Below are 18,190 nucleotides of genomic sequence, written 5' to 3' on the forward strand. Positions count from 1 at the left end.
GTGGAGGCTGAGACTGTGGCTGAGGCCATGCCTGAAGCTGAGGCCGAGGCTGAGACCAGGGCTGGTGCTGTGGCTGTGGCTGAGGCTGAGGCCTAGGCTGGGCGCCTGGGGCTGGGGCTGAGGCGGAGGCGGAGGCCTTGGCTGAGGCTTTGGCCGAGGCTGAGACCAGGGCTGTGGCTGTGGTGGTGGCCGTGGCTGAGGCTGAGGCTGTGGCTGAGGCTGTGGCTGTGGCTGAGACTGCTGTGGTCTCAGCAGGTGGAGAGTCTGGGAGGATTCTTGCTTGAGCAGATAGTGGCTCCTTCACACTGGCAAGGCCACTGCCTAAGCTGCATTAGTGCTGGGAGTATCTTCACACCCAGAAAGGCAGACCATTTCTCCACTGGTTACTTAACTTTCCTACCTTCCTCCTTAAATAGCCTGTGATTATTGTCTAAATTTCATAATGTTACATCTTCAGTGAATTTAAAAGTTCATGCTCTATTAATATCAAGAATCCTGATAGAAACGCTTACACATTGCTGTGATTTCACCAAAACGCCAGGACACTGGTCTCCCTTACTATCCATAGGTTTACTGTTTTTCCCTAATAACTTATAATTTTAAAAATTATGCTAAAATTCGGGAACACCTGAATATATTATATGTAACATATACAGTTCATCTTATAGTGGGAAGAAGCTGAAAATGAAATTAGCTAAAAGTCTTGTGTGACTTTATTTTATTAAAAAAATTTTTTTTTGAGATGGTGTCTCACTGTGTTGTCTAGGCTTGTCTCGAACTTCTAAGCTCAAGCAATGGCTCACCTTTGCCTCCCAAAGTGCTAGGATTACTGGCTTGAGCCACCACACCTGGCCAAAAGCCTTGTGTAATGTAAAATTAATTTTAGTAGAATATCTTTTATTAAGCAGCTTTTGGTCAAAATGAAAATGAATTAAGCAGGTCTTTGGAGACGCAGGAGGTCTGTGTGGAAACCAAGCGAGAGTTTCCTGAGGCCTCTTGATTTGTGGGCCGAGTGGAGAATGGTGAGGAACTGCTTTGGGTATCTGGTCAAGGAGGCTTCCCTGAGGTTGGTCAAGGCATCAGGAAGTGGCAGGGAGAGTTCCCAGTGAGCAGAGCGCCATATGCAAAAACAAGGTGAGCTTGGCACACTTCAGGTGTGCCTACCTCACACCAAACAAAAATCAATTCCAGCATTAACTGTTAAATTTTAAAGGAGAAATCAAAATTAATTTTTAAAATAATTTTAGATTTATTAAAGTTCTTTAAAAATGCATTAAGCATACTAGAAAAGATGGATGAATTTGACTACATTAAAATTAAAAGATTCTGTTCATATAAGACACCTTTAAGGTGAAATGATAAACCACAAGTGGTAGTTGCAACATATAATTCACAAAGGACTACTATCCAGGATAGTGAACAAAATAAGATTTTATATGTCTATAGGAGAATTGGAAATTGAACAGCAGACCTGAATAAGTATGTCACAAAAGAGAAAATATGAGTAGCCAATAGCAAGATATAGAAATTGAGAACATGAAAATTAAGGCCAAAATGAAATGCCATTTGACAGTCATTAGATTGGAGGGGAAATCTGTGGAGCACATATAGACTACTGAAACTTTGCATCCTGTTGGTTGGGGCCTAAAGTAGTACAGCAACTTTGTAAACACAGCAAATCTGGCTGTGTGCATACCTCTGTGCCCAGCACACTAGGTGTGTGTTTAGAACACAGTTGATTACACTGTAATGTCTAGAGCATTTGCATTAGAATCATCTTGAGTGTTTGTTAAAATGGAGACTTCTGGGTCTCCAGAAGCTACTGACTCAGAATCTCTGTGGAAGGGTGACCTGCCTTTTATAATAAACTTGCTCTCATGTGGGATTCTACCGTCCAGTTTGAGAACCACTGTTCTAAAGAACTTGCACATGTGCTGGGGGACTGTGCAGGGTGATAGCACCAAACTAAAAACAACCCAAACGTATACACGGGTAAACTGGCAAATCTACACTGAGGTAGCACAGAGCAGTAAAATTGGTGACCACCACGCTACATGCAATCCTTGATCTTAGGAACATAATTTGGAATGAAATCATAGGCACTGAAGACCACAGACATATGAAACCATTTTCATAAAGTACAAAAACAAACAAAACCAAACCACATCTGCCTGTCCATCTATCTAATCCATGGTCACATATTTTGGGGGCAGAGGGTGGGACTGGGAAGAGCTCAGAATTGGCAGTGTTTGGTTCTTAATTTGGATGGTGGGAATGCCTTTGTTTTTTTTTTTTTTTTTTTTTGAGACAGTGTCTCACTGTGTCACCAGGCTGGAGTGCACCAGCTCAATGATGGCTCACTGCAGCCTTGACTTCCTGGGTTCAATCGATCCTCCCACATCAGCCTCCTTAGTAGCTGGAACTACAGATGCATGCCACCACACCTGGGTAATTTTTGTATGTTTTTGTAGAGACAGGGTTTTGCCATGTTGCTCAGGCTGGTCTTGAACTCCTGGGCTCAAGCAATCTGGGTATTCATACTTTATAATACTTTACAATTAGAAGGAATTTTTTATACTTCAGTGTACCTAATATTATATAATTCAAAGAGTAATATAAGAAATTCTAAAGAGAAAGTGTGTGTTATTCCAAAGATGGATAAAGTGAGTGCTGATAAGATGGGGGATTTATACCAATATTTTTTGGTAGCATCAGTTTTAAACTCATCATTGAAGAGCCATATTTTATTCACTTCACATATTAGTACTTCTTCCATTTACAAACATGTAGTTTTATTCTAAACTGATTTTCAGGCAGTGTGCACATTTCATATGAGGAAACACAAAGCCAATTTTGCTCCAAGATAATGTTCTTGAGAAAATGGGTCACTGAGGAAGCTGTTGAAAGGCAGTGTGTTACACTGTGTCAGAACTGGGCTGCTTTCAAATACATTTTAGAAATCCCAGCTTTAAAGTAGGAAATGTAATAAGGATTTCATTTGCCAGGTGTGATCATAAAACAATAAAAGTAGTTTTCTAATGTTGCTCATAAACTGGGACTGAAAATCATTTCAAATCCAGGAGACAGTCCAAAAATGGTTATTGAGCAATGGCCACATATTGGAATAAAAATTTTTATTCTCAGTCTGTGTTTTGGGGAAACAGCATTTCATTGCATAGGTGGATAAGTTCTAGAATATTGGCTAAGCATATAATCATTTTCTAAACTGCATATGCACTGTAAAAGTTTTCTAGCTCCTGAAGTATTATGGAGTTTTCTAGCTCCCTAATATAAAAATGTTCTACTGATAAACTTTATTTTCTTTCTTTTTCAGTAATAAAATTAATTGTATATGTTCTCTAACCCCTCCCTGTCAGAAGGAGCTAATTTTAGTTTTCCTCTCTTTTGAAACAGCTTTATTCTGGTATTCTGGTGTAACAGACAACACGCCAGTCATATTTAAGGTATAAAACGTGATTTCCTTTGACAGGCATTTACCGTGAAATCATCCCCACAATCGAAATCATGCACAATCCCCAAGAAAGTCACCCAGGCCCTTCCGTGTTCCCTGCACTGCCCCTCCTCACCCCCACTCCACCCTTGGGGAAACACTGGTCTACCTTCTGTCACTAGAGATTAATTTGCATTTTCTATAATTTTGTATAAATGCAGTTATACAGTATGTATTTTTTTATTTCTTTCACTCAGAAAAATTATTTTGAAAGATTAATTTTATTGCATATTCCAATCTATTTCTTCTCATTGCGAGTAGGATTTTGTTGTGTGGATAAACCAAATTCATCTGTTTACCTGCCGATGAACATTCAGATTGTTTCCAGTTTTTGGCTATTTCAAATAAAGCTGGTATGAACACTTGTGTACAAGTCTCTGTGCTGACATGTTTTCATTCTCCTGGGCGAATTCCTGTAAATGCTGATTTTTAACTCTGAGAGCCTGCCATACCCTTCCCAATGTGACCGTTCTGGAGACCTCTGGTTTCCATTCCAACATGTAAAAGAGCTGGGAAGTCATTTCTCTCTCCCTCACCGTAAAAAGGCAAAAAACAGAAAACAGTGATTTTTCTTAGATCACATCAGAGAGTTGTGGTCACAGGGCAAACTGCTGACCCCAAAACTGGAGAAACAGGCAGATACAGAGAACTGTGGTTTCCGGAAGAGCAGCTGCTGGAGCCAGAAATGGGTAGGAACCCCACATAGGGCCATGGAGGCATTGATGGAGGCTGGGGCTGGCTGTGGAGCGAGGGCTCCCAGATTTCTGGTCTGCTGGCTGCCTCAGTTTCATGGGTTCTACTTCCAGGAGCACCACCAAGTTCCTATGGTGCAGACAGGAGAAGGATCCCCTCCAGTGTGGCGAGGGGAGGGAAGGTGACTAAATTTAGCCAGAGCTTTCTCCCTACAGACCCCACTCTGCAAGGGCAAGGCCTTCACCAGCACATCTGACTTGTGGGGAGGGAAAATCACTTGGCTCCAGCCTCTTAGCCTTCCTGTCTCAGGGGGCAGTACCTTGAGAATCATTTGTGAAGGTCACAGATGCAGTGTGCAGGCCCCCTGAAAACATGAAACCAAATCCTGGGGCTACAGACCCCTCCCCTCCCACTCCCCTCCCCTTTCCCTCCCCTGCCCTCCCCTTTCCCTCCGCTGCGCTCCCCTTTCCTTCCCTTCCCTCCCCTTCCCTCTTCCACCTGGCCTCACAACTACAGAGCTCCTGAATAAGGACAACCAAGGGGGCCACAGCTCTGACTCTACTTAAGAAGGAGTTTCAAGGGAAATCAAGACAGTAGGGGAGACAAAAGCAAAGACACCAGAGGAGATTGGAGCCTCTGATTCTTGCAGCTACAGCAGATAATGAGCCCAGCCTTCCTCCTAGACAGAGGCATAAAACCTCACACCAAAGGCCTGCTTGCCTCAGTGCCTTCTGCTGAATACGTCGTGTTTGACTTTCAGCTGAAGATGAGAAGGCATGCCAAAAGTCAAAACAACCTGAAGAGACAAAATATCAGCCCAGACTCAGATACGGCAGAGACACTGGAATTAGCAGACATGAATTTAAAAACGCCTGTGATGAGCATGCCAAGGGCTTAAGTGGGAAAAGTGAACAAAAGGCAAGAACAGTTGGGCAATGTAGGCAGAGAAATGGAAATCCTAAGAATAAAAAGAAATGCCAGAAATAAAAAACGTTGTAACAGAAATGGAGAATGCTTTTGATTGGCTCTTAGCAGACTACACATGACTGAGAAAAGCATCAGTGAACTTCAAGACAGGTCAATAGAAACCACTCAAACTGAAGAGCAAAGTGAAAAAAGAATGAAAAAGGCAGAATGGTATCCAAGATTTTTGTGGCACAATCACAAACGATATAATATGTGTGTTTGGGAATACCAGGAGGAGAAAGAGAAAGGATGAGGAGAAAGATGTAAAGTAATAGCTGAAAACTTTCCAAAATTGATAGGAAAAACCAGACTACAAATCAAGAAAGCTCAGGGAATAAATACCAAGTGGATAAATACCAAGAGACTTGATCAACACTTAGGCGCCTTATATTCAAACTGCAGAAAACCAAAGACAAAAAGAAAATCTTGAAAGAAGTCAAGGCAAAAACACTTTATCTGTGGAGGAACGATAATAATAATGATATCAGGTGTCAGGAACCAATACAACTAAGAAGAGAATGAAGTGAAATGTTTAAAGTCTGGAAAGAAAAGACCATCAGTAAACAATTTTGTGTCCAGAGAATTATCCTGCAAACGTGAGGGAGAAATACTTTCCGAGACAAAAACAGAGGAAATATGTGCATTTATCTGTATCCTGCAGTTTTTAAAAAATTTACCAGTTAGAGGCCGGGCGCGGTGGCTCAAGCCTGTAATCCCAGCACTTTGGGAGGCCGAGACGGGCGGATCACGAGGTCAGGAGATCGAGACCATCCTGGCTAACACGGTGAAACCCCCGTCTCTACTAAAAAAAATACAAAAAAAAACCTAGCCGGGCGAGGTGGCGGGCGCCTGTAGTCCCAGCTACTCGGGAGGCTGAGGCAGGAGAATGGCATGAACCCGGGAGGCGGAGCTTGCCGTGAGCTGAGATCCGGCCACTGCACTCCAGCCTGGGCGACAGAGCGAGACTCCGTCTCAAAAAAAAAAAAAAAAAAAAATTTACCAGTTAGTTATAATCACTTTTAGAATAGGTTCTGTCAGATTTTCTACCTCGGGAAAGTAGCAGTTGGTTTATTTTCTTATTTTGATGTACTGTGATGGTGAGAACCCTTCATACAATGTGGGGCCAAAGTGGGGAAGGTGAACTCCATCTTGTTCCTGATCTGAAAGAGAAAGCACTCATTATTTCACCATTAATTAGGATATTAGCGCTATGTTTTCCACAGATGTTCATCCAGTTGAAGGAGTTCTCTTCATGGATTGCTGAAGAGTTATTAACAGAAATGGATGTAGGATATTTTTTCCGATTTTTTGGTGCCTATTGAGATAACCATATTGTTTTTCTTTTATAGGTTATTAATGAGATTTATATTAATGGATTTATGAATGTTAAACTAACCTTGCATTTTTGAAGCTAAACCCAGTTTTGTCATATTCTACTATTCTTTTTTATATTGCTGCATTTGATTTGCAATTATTTTGTTAAGGATTTTTGTGTCTATGTTCATGAGAGAGACTGGGCTGCAGTTTTCTTCTGAAGTCTCTGTCTGATTTTAGTATCAGTGTAATGCAGGCCTCATAGAGTTGGAAGGCTTTCCCTATTCTTCAGTTTTCTGAAAGAGTTTCTGTAGAATTGGTATTATTTTTACCTTAAATGTTTGGTAGAATTCATGAGTGAAGCAATATGGATATGGAGTTTTCTTTGTGAAAAGGTTTTAAACTATAAGTTAAATGTATTAGATATGAGGATATTCAGGTTATCAATTTCTACTTGAGTTAAACATTGACAGCTTATGTTTTTCAAGGAATTCCTTCATTTCACCTAAGCTATTGAATTTATTGGCATAAAGTTGTTCATATTATTCCCTTCTTATCCTTTAATATCTGTGGAATCTATAATAATGCCACCTCTCTCATTCCTGATACTGGTAACTACGTCTTCCTTTGTTTCCTGATTAATCTGGCTGAAGGTCTATCAATTTTATTGGTATTCTTAATGAACAAAATGTTGATTTATTGATTTTTCTATTTCATTTGGTATTTTATTGTTTTCTGCTCTGATTTTTATTATTTCCTTTCTTCTTATTACTTTTGAGTTTACTTTGTTCTTTTTTCACTTAAGGTGGAAGCTGAGGTCTTTGATTTAAATCAAAGTTAGGAAATTACATTCCGTAGTATCTAACTGCATAGATGAGAACTTTTAAAATAGGTAACACATTGTGGGTTTTTTTTTTTTTTTTTTTTGGTTGTTATTGTTGCTATTGTTTTTAAGTGAAAACATTTTATTAGGAAAAGTAAAGTCACAAAAACATAAAAGTCATCTTTACCAGAACGAAACCATGTTTCATAGCCCTTTATCTTTATGAAACATTGCACAGTTACTTTACAGTTATTTTCTCTTTTCTTGAGAATGGAATGTGTATTTTTCCAATGTAAAATTAAACTTAGAACATCATAATTTGGAGTGGTTGAAATGTGCCTCTATTTGGAAAATGCATGGGGATGATTAATTATCCTAATTCAATGCTATCAGACGCAGCCGTGTGTGCTCAGACAGCTCCTATATCAGGCTTCCCTTTTCCAGCCCATTTGAAAAAAGAGAACAGGGCTGGGTGGTACAGGGCTTGGTACCTTTCCATGAGGCCAGGGTGTCCTGGTGGCAAGGCTCTTAGCAAACCTCTCCTCCCAGCCACGACAGATTTTCTTCTTTCCTGCCTTTCTGCTGCTGCTGTCTGTCCCAGGTCACATGCTATCCTCAGCAACGGAATCATTTAATGACGCTCCCAGCCTCTGGCTTTACTCTTCTCTCCTTGTAGATAAGTTTGTTTATGAAAGGTGTTATTTTCTTACCCACAGCTAAAATGTCTTGAGGGACTGATTAATGATATTCCTAGCCCAAACTAAAACAGGCTGAAGCAGTGTCGTGCTTCCATTTCTTTTCATTTTTTGGCTGAAGTCGTATGCTTGCGTTGTTACTTTTAGCTTCACTCCATGGTTTTGCAGCATCTTTTGAAGTCACATGTGGGCTTGAGCGCACTCTGAACAAGGGAGGACCACACTGTTGCCCTTCCTGGGTTAGGCCCCTCCAGCAGGCACTGAAGGTATCTCCGGTTCTCGCGTGGCTACTTCAGGGAAGGGTGAAATGCCGACCATGGCGGACACAGCAGGCCTGCAATAGAGATTGCCCAGGAATCGCCAGTATCCCCTGCAAGGAACTCACTCCGTGTTTGATATATTTAGGAAGCAGTATGTATTTCCTGTTAATTTGCTAGTTTGCGGTTATGTTCTGTATTTCAGAGATTTCCAAATGTGCCAGAAAAGAGGAACCCCTCAATATTCCATCCAAGTAACGACTGCCTGTGGGATGAAGAACCCATTTAAAATGGTGTCTCTTCCAGCAGCTCTGTAAATGACTGGATGTCCTGGAGAGTGGGTTCAACGCTGGCAGAAAACAGTGCATGACTAGGGCTGCCCTCCTGAGTGAGTGACCGGAGGGGCCGGGGCAGTTCCCCTAAGTGAGCGACCGACCGGAGGGTCCCGGACAGCTGTCCTGAGTGCGGGACCGGAGGGGCCGGGTCAGCTGTCCTGAGTGGGGCGATCCTCCCTGCTCATTTTGTAAGGAAGGAGCCTCACCAGACCCCAAAGACCACTCCCAAGGGTGCCTTCAGACATAGTCTCTGCTATTTTTTTAAACTAATATTTAAATGTTACCAACATCTATGAAGCAAAAGGTTTAAAATTCAGATTTTTGACTTTTCTTGTAAATATTAGAATACCAGACAAAACCTGGCCAGCATCTCCACCTTGCAACTGTGTGGAGCTGCAGACGGGCCACCGTGTCTAGATACCTGAGCCAGGACCAGGTCAGCACCGTCCTTAACCGCCTGGCTCCTGCAGGAATTTGAATTTGCACCCTATGAAACGCATGCTGGCCACTTTCTAAATTTTCTCTCTGAGCCAACTTCTGTGCAGAGCTCCAGACTCTGCCACCTGGATGTCATGGATGTCCTGGATGGCAGAAACTCATGATGTCAACATTTATTTTTCCACAGCATTTTATGATGACAATTTTCAAACCTACAGAAAAATTGAAAGATTTTTTCAGTGAAAGCCCATATTTCCACCACTTAACTTTATGATAAACATTTTACATTCCTGTTCTATCACATATTCATCTATTCTCTAGCCCTCTTCTAAACCATTTTGTTTTATCTTTAGATGTTAGTTTTTAGGGCAATTTTAGGCTTACAGCAAAGTTGAGCAGAAAATGCACAGTTGTTGCATATCCCTCTGCCCCCACACATGCACGGCCTCCTCCACCGTCAGCATTCCCCACCAGAAGGTGCATATGTTACAATAGAAGAGTCAACACTGTCACATCATTATCACCCCAAATCCACAGTTTACCTTAGGGTTTACTCTTGATTTTGGACGTTCTTTGGGTTTGGAGAAATGTGTCATGACATGGATCCATCATTTTAGTATCATATACAGTAGTGCCACTGCTCCAAAGAAATCTCTGTGCTCCACCTATTCATCCCTCCCTCTCCTCAGCCTTGGCAGCCACTGATTTTTTAAAAAAGTACCTTCCCTTATAGTTTTGCCTTCTCCAGAATGTTACAGAGTTGGAATCCTACAGTATGTAGCCTTTTCAGATTGGCTTATTTCACTTCGCAATATGCATTTAAGGTTCTTGCATGTCTTTTCATGGGTTGATAACTCATTTCTTTTTACTACTGAATCATATTCCATTGTCTGGATGTCGCAGAGTTTATCCATTCACCCACTGAAGGACATCTTGGTTACTTCCAAGTTTTGGCAATTATGAATAAAAATGTTCTAAACATCTGTGTGCAAGTCTTTATGTAGACATAAATTTTCAACTTCTTTGGGTAAGTACCAAGAACAGCAACTTTTGGATCATATGGTAAGAGTATGTTTAGTTTTGTAAGAAATTGCCAAACTACCTGATATGGTTTGGCTGTGTCCTAACCTGAATGTCATCTTGAATTGTAACTCCCACAATTCCCATGTGTTGTAGGAGGAACACGGAGGGAGGTGATTGAATTACGGGAGTGGGTCTTTCCTGCACTGTTCTCATGATAGTGAATGGGTCTCAAGAGATTTGATGGTTTTAAAAAGAGGAGTTCCCCCTGCACAGACTCTCTCTTTGTCCACCAGCATCCATGTAAGACTTGCTTCTCCTTGCCTTCCGTTATGATTGTGAGGTCTCCCCAGCTTTGTGACAGTGTAAGTCCATTACACCTCTTTTTCTTCCCAGTCTTGGGTATGTCTTTATCAGCAGCATGAAAACGGACTAATATGCTACCTTTCAAAGTAGCTGCACTATTTTGCTCTCCCACCAGCAGCGAATGAAGGATCCTGTTGCTCCATATCCCTGCCAGCATTTGGTATTGTCAGTATTTTGGATTTTGGCCATTGTAATAGGTGTATGGTAGTATCTCCTTATCTCATTGTTTTAATTTGCAATTCCTTAATGACATATGATGATGAGTATCTTTTCATGTGCTTACTTGCCATCTGTATATCTTCTCTGGTGAAGTGTCTGTTCAGACCTTTGGCCCATTTTTAAGTTGGGTTATTTTCTTATTATTGAGTTTTAAGAGTTCTTTGTATATTCTGGATAACAGTCCTTTATCAAATGTGTCTTTTGCAAGTACTTTCTCCCAGCCTGTGGCTGGCTCCAGGATCTGTAGTGATATCCTCTGTTTTGTAATTTTGGTGATTTGTACCTTCTGTTTATCTTTGTCAGCCTAGCTAGAGGTCTATCAATTTTATTGGTTTCTTTTTGGGGTTGTGGGCATGGAGAAGTAGCTTTTTGTCTCATTGATTTTCTCTCTTATTTTCCTTTTAAGTTTAATTAATTTCCATTTTAATCTTTGTTATTTCCCCTTTCTGCTTGTTTTGGATTTACTTTGCCTTTTCTAATTTCTTGAGGTAAGAACTTAAATGACTGATTTAAGATCTTTCTTCTTTTCTAATACAGATGTTATGTGCTATAAATTTCCCTGTTGGAATTGCTTTAGTGATATCCCACACATTTTGGTGTGTTTATTTTAATTTGTATCTGATTCTATGCATTTTACATTTCTTTTAAAACTTTCCATTTGACCTATGGTTCATTTAGAAGTATGTTGTTAATTTCAAGTGCTTGGATGTTTTCCTGTTCTTTCTGGTATTGATTCTAATTCTGCTATTCATTTGTTCCACTGTGGTCAGAGAACATACTGCATGATTTCAGTTATTTAACATTTCCCAAGGTTTGCTTTTATGGCCCAGGATATGTTCTATTTTGTTACAAGTTCAATGAGTACATACAAAGAATCTGTATTCTGCTGTCATTGGATGACATTGGATTCTGTAAAATTCAATAGATCTCATTGACCAATGTTGCTCACTTCTTTTATATTTTTGATGAATTTTTTTCTTGTAGTTCTATAAATTGTTGAGAGTGGGGTGATGAAATTCTCAATATAATTGTGGATTTGTCTATTTATTCTTTCAAACTTGTTTTGCTGCCTGTATTTTGAAGCTCTGTCATTTGGTGCATGCACATTTAGGATCATTATGTCTTCTCATTTATCCTTTTATCGTCATGTAATGTCCCACTTTATCCCTAGTAATTTTATTTGCCCTGAAGTCTACATTTTTAAAATATAGCTACTCTGGCTTTAATATTTTATTTTTTTCTTTTCTTTTCTTTTATTCTATATTTTGAAACAGTGTCTCTCTCTGTCACCCAGGCTGGAGTGCAGTGGTGCAATCATGGCTCACTACAGCCTTGAACTCCTGGCTCAAACAATCCTTTTGCTTCAGCCTCCCTAGTAACTGGGACTACAGGCATGTGCCACCATGCTTGGCTTGCTTTTTTAAATTAATATTTGCATGATATATCTTTTTCCATCCTTATCCTTTTTGTTTCAAGTTAAGAAAAAAGATAAATGTGTCTAAAGTGAGTTTCTTGTAGGCAGCATATAGTTGGGTCAGGTTTTTAAAAAATTCATCCTGCCAATTCCTGACTTTTAATTGCTATATTTAGACTAATTACATTTAAAGTAATTATTGATATGTTAGGACTTAAGACTGTTGTCTATTTGTTTCCTTTATCATTTCTGTTTTCTTGCCTTCTTGTATGTTGTTTGGACTTTTTTTTACAATTCCATTTTGACTTATTTGTAGTGTTTATGAGTATATTGTTTCATATAATTTTTATTAGTTGCTCTAAGTATTACAATATACTTACACAACATCACAATCTACTGGTATCAGTATCTATCTTAGCACTTTGAGTGAAATGTACAAAACTTACTTTCAATTAGTTCAATTTCTTTCTACTTTTAAAGTATTGTTATGAGTATTGCTCTGACAATAAAATTGTCTCAAGTATTTGCTCTGCATACGTCAACCACCACATCGGATGGTTTTCTCATTTTTGCTTCAACCATCAAATATGATTTTAAAAACTCAGGGAAAAGAATAGTGTGTGCTATTTATCCCTATTTTTACCTATTTATATGTTCTTCCTTCTTTTCTGAGGTTCCAAATCTCCTCTTGCTCTAATTTCCTTTCTGTTTGGAGAGCTTCCTTTAGCCACATTTTAAGTGTAGGTCTACTAGCAACACATTCCTTTATATATTTTCATCTGAAAACATCTTTATTCCTCCCTCATTCCTGAGGGATATTTTTGCTGGATATAAAATTTAGGGTTGACAATCCTTTTAGCACTTGAAAACTGTTGTACCACTTTCTATTGGCCTCCATGGTTTCAGATTAGAAATCTGCTATATTTCAGTAAGTTTTCCACTATTGGTAATATGCTGCTGCTTCTTGGCTGCTTTTAAACATGTTTTTATTCATTTGTAGTCTTTAGAAGTTTAATTATGATGTGTCTTGGCATGAATTTCTTTGGGTTTGTCTTGCTTGGGGCTTACCGAGATTCTAGTCTTTAGGTTTATGTCTTTTGCCAAATTTGGGCAATTTTCAGCTATGATTTCTTTGAATCATTTTCTCAGCCCCACACACTTTCTCCTGACCTTCTGGGACTCTGATGGCATGACTTTTGATTTTTTTTGTTGTTGTTGTTATTTTCCCATTGGTCCTTGAAGCTCAGTTCATTTTTTTAAAATCTATTTTTTTCTCTGTTGGTCAGACTGTGTAGTTTCTATTGTTCTATCATGAAATTCACTGATCCTCTCTTTTGTATATTTATTCTGCCATTGAGCTCATGCATTGTTTTTTTGTTTCAGTTGTATTTTGGAGTTCCATAATTTCTGTTTAATTCTTTTTTTATCTTCTATTTATTTGCTGAGTCTTTCTCCTTTTTCACTTGGTTCAAGAGTATTTGTAATTGTTATTGTCTTTGAGTGGGGGGCGATTCTGGTCGTGCAGGAGGGCACCTCCCATGCCGCTTGGTGTTGGCAGAATGCTCACTGTTTGCTAGTGCCACTCAGAAGAGTGGGGTGCACTTCCTCGAGTCTCCTGGTGCTTCTCAGTTTTGGGAGGTGGCTGAGAAAACCCGAGCTGCAGGGTGGACAGTGCTTCCCCAGGCCTCATGGTGTGTGTAGGGGGAGGAGGGAGACCTTGGGCTTGTGAGGGGGAGAACATTTCCCAAGGTCACCTGGTGTTGATGGGCCCTCTCCATCCTTGCTGGCACCCGAGGGGGCGGGCATGGTTTGTGGTGGAAAGTTCTTCCAGCGCTGCCTGTTGGGCCCTGGGCCAGAAAGGTTTTCCTGTGCTGCCTGGTGCCTGTAGCTCTCCTGCTCAGTCCCTGTCTGTGTCACCTGATTCCTGCTGGTGTTGCCCATTGGTGCTTTCCTGAGCCACTGGTGCCCATGGATATGGGGTGGGACGTTGGGCCCATGGGTGGGGAGTGCTTTCTGGACCACCTATGCCAGAGGGGCTCCTGGTTGTTCCCAGCTGATGTGCCTGCTGGGGCTAGAGGCGCTTCCCAGGGCTGCTTGCTGGTGCTCAGCGGGTGTCAGTAGACCCCAGGACTATGGGTGGAGACTCTGCCAGACCACCCAGTGCTGCAGAGGCTCCTGGCTGACCTCTGCTGGCACCATGGGCAGAGCAGAAAAGTATTCAAGAAAGGTTGGGCTGCCTTCTGCTGCTTGGTGGGGTTGAGTAATCTGGAGGTCTGGGCCTGGGCTGCCTTCTGCCCCCAGGTGGGGGTGGGAGCACTGGGATGCTGCCCTTCCTCAAGTCCTCGGGTCCCCTCCACAATCTGGTCTCCCCCTCCCACCTGTCAGACGCTTCCTCTGACTGTCACCTTGTGGGAGGAGCAGGGAGGGAGGAGTCTGTACCTCCTTGTCAGAATCAGAAGTTGTTAAATCTTAACAGTGTCATAGGAGGAAAAGAAGTTTTAAATTTTGATGAAATCCAAATAATCAACTTTTTAAAAAGCCTTTAACAACTCTCTGTCTCCTGTGCAGGGGCTGTCAAACTTTTAAAGGGTTAGATAGTGAATATTTTAAGCTTTGCGGGCCATGTGATCTTGGCTGGAAGTGTTTGAGTGCTGTGGTAGCGTGAACGCAACCATATACAGTATGCAAATGAGTGGGTGTGGCTGCATGAAAGCCACTATAGACAATATGCAAATGGATGGGCGTAGCTGTGTCACAGTAAAACTTTATTCAGATAAACAAGCCATGGACTGGGTGTGGTGGCTCATGCCTGTAATCCCAGCACTTTGGGAGGCCAAGGTGGGCAGATCACCTGAGGTCAGGAGTTTAAGACCAGCCTGACCAACATGGTGAAACCCCGTCTCTTCTAAAAATACCGAAAACATTAGCCGGCATGGTGGATCCCAGCTACTCAGGAGGCTGAGGCAGGAGAATTGCCTGAACCCAGGAGGCAGAGGTTGCAGTGAGCCGAGATTGGGCCGCTGCACCCTAGCCTGGGCAAGAGAGACACTCCATCTCGGAAAAAAAAAAAAAAAAAAAGCCGTGGGTTGGATCTGGCCCAGGGGCTGTGGTTTGCTGACCCCTGGTCTGTAGGATAAAGTGGGGTGCAGCAGTCGATACCCCCATGATTGGACCCCTGCAGTCTCTGTGGCTCTACCCAATTGCATGCTGACCTGAAGTCCTTCGTGCATTAGGCTGTGGACTGTGTGCCTGGAACAGACTATCTCCCTCTCCCCAGCCTTTCTGTGGACCACGGGCCTGGGACATGCTGTCTCTCTCTCTCCAGCCTCCTTCTGGAGAGAATGTGACTCACACTTTAAGATTCATCCTAAAGATCAGGCCACTATCAACCTTTTTGACCCCTCTGAAGTTGACACTCCCTCCAGACGTGTACTGCAGTGTCTGTAATATTTTACTGTCATCGTTTGTTATATTTTTATCATGATAGAGACTGTGGACCTATTGGGAACCATGTCTCTCTCCCGGTGTTACACCTCACTTGTCGTAGCACTGACTGAAGAAGTGCTGACCTTGTGTTCCATTCAGACTTAGTTAAAAAGAAAATGCTTGTCGGGTGACTGGAGGAGGACGGTTCTTAAGCGAGTGGAACTTGGCCCGGTGGCGTTGCCTAAAGCTGCCGCCCTTCCTGGGCTTCTGCATCTCATGCTCATCTCACAGGTTCCTGCCCCTCTCACCTCACCGGCCTAGGAGATGAGCGGCCTCCATCCCTTACAACCATGCACAGCATGGCAATTCCCCACAGAGACCGTCCTTTCCCCTCGATCCTAACTCAAAGCATAGGTAGTTTTCCCTGACTCAGTATGTCTTCTGCATAGGGTGTGAGGGGCTGGTTATCTCCTCAGTGATTTTCTCTATATCTTGATAAAAAGGTTAATATACAAAAGCAGCAACCACCATTTTTCAGCTTATACATTGTCAGTAGCCTCTCTTCCACCATATAACTTCACTCTTAGAGGCATTACATTCCCATGGCGCGTGCTAGGCACAGTCTGTCTAGCCTTAGAAAGCTAACGTCGTCTTAACCTCGCGGCCACAGCCACCAGCTGTGAAGACCGGGGCCGCGGGAAGCTGAAGTGTGGCGAGTGGGTTGCTATGGCAGTTATCAGCACTTTCAAATATCACAGGGCGGAAATTGCTTTGCTCAGCAGTGTCCGTTTTTAATCTGCACATTAGTCCTTTCTGCAAATCAGTGCCTGGTAGGAAACTGATCTGCTGTTAGATTGAGTGGCTCCAGAGTCCTTCTTTGTGGAGGGGGAGAGATAAGGGAGAGGGACAGTTCCCAACAGTCTCTGCCTCTTCTGCCACCATGGATTCCGCTGACAGGAAAGGCCTTCTCGCCGCTCATGAGCCTGTGCGGCCTGGATAGGCTGGGACAAGAGCTGCGGGGCGGTGCACACAGGGGGCACAGGCCACTCGATCATGGTTGGCTTTGTCCTGAGGCTCCCTTCCTGGGGCTGCTTCCCTCCTGATTTGTCCTCAGACAGGTGGTCCCCTCCTGACTTCACTCCATGACACACAAACATGCATGCATGCGTGTACACATGCACACATGCGAGCACACACAAATGAGCACACACATGAGAACACACACATACACATGCATGCACCACACAAAATGCACATATGTACACATGCACCACACAGCACACCCATGTGAGCATGCACATATGAGCACACACACCACATACATACATGCCTGTGAGCATGCACAGAGGTGTCCACACACCACACACACATGCAGAGGTGTCCACACACACATGTGCACACACATGACAGGCACCCTTGGCCCTGCTCTCTGCTCCAGCTGCAGAAGCCCCTGCCCCTACTTTGATGGTGTGGTTGTGGTGCACAGAAGTAGTGAATCCAGTATCTGCCTCAGCCCAGGGCAGAGGGCGTGAAGGACAGATACCCAGGTGTGAGCGAGTGGGCATGTGGCCGTCCGGGTGTGTGTGCTGCTGAGCATGGAGGGCCAACGGATCCACATGTGACAAGTGGAGCACTGAGGTGGGCCTGGGTGCTTTGTGGTGAAATTTGCAAAGGTCTTTGTGAGACAGGAGGGAGCCCTGGGGAAGAGGCCCTGGAGCACCATGTGTCCTAGAGGGAGGGTCAGAGATGGAGGCTGATGGTCACAGGAGAGAGGAAGAGGGCAGAGTGAGGAAGGATGGGGAAGAAGAGAAGATGGGGTGCACCAGCCGAGCCCATGAAGGCCGAGGTGGGCGTGCAGAATCTTTTTCTAACTTCACAAGATGTTCTCTATGAGAAGCACCAGTAGAGCAGTGAGGCTCTATCCTGACAGCAGCACTGGGCTCTCTTAGTTATTCACAAAGGCCTGGACCTAGAGGGACTGAGTCCATGGAGCTCCTCCCCAGTCCCTCATTTCCTCCCGGGGCGCTGGAGCCTGGTGAGCCAGGCGTGGCCATGACCTCTGGGACGAGTCAGTAAATCTAGAACTTCCCACATCCATCTGTGGCACGGAGGGAGCCATCTCTGGACACTACCAGAATGTGGTCAGAACCCAAAAGCCTCATGAGCAGGGGTGTGGTGGGGAGACAAGAGTTAATACTGCCTTTATCAGCCACTCCATCATGCATCAGGTAGCACCATTCATACCTTGTCCGGAGAGTGCAGCCTTGTGGCTTGTTTGCAAAGAACAGTGCTTGTTCTGTAAGTCAGCATCTCAAAGAATGAGTTGATTTCAGGTTCTGAAATATTTCTTACGTTTTGGTTCAGGACTTTCAGTGAAATAAAAGATGGGTCTAGTTTGAACTGGTTCAACAGGTAATCACAAGTTGAGCTGATTCATCTGGAAAAAGATGACTTTCTGGGCTCTTTCATGCTTTAGTTTGGTTCACAACCTCGTTAGATATTGACAGAGGAATCCAGTGAGGGTTGCTGTGAATAGGAGAGTGGGTAACCTGTGTGGCATGCAGCCCTCTCAGCTAAACATGGACCTTGACGCCCTTCCTAGCATAGCAGCCGCAAGCCAGAAACATCAGCCACTGTTGGGTCTCATCTCTCTCCAAGATTTGATGGGTGATTCACTCAAGTACGAGTGCTGTTCACGAGAGCCTTCCAGGCA

This window comes from Theropithecus gelada, chromosome 9 (assembly GCF_003255815.1).
Source record: "Theropithecus gelada isolate Dixy chromosome 9, Tgel_1.0, whole genome shotgun sequence".
In the NCBI taxonomy this organism is placed as follows: Eukaryota; Metazoa; Chordata; class Mammalia; order Primates; family Cercopithecidae; genus Theropithecus; species Theropithecus gelada.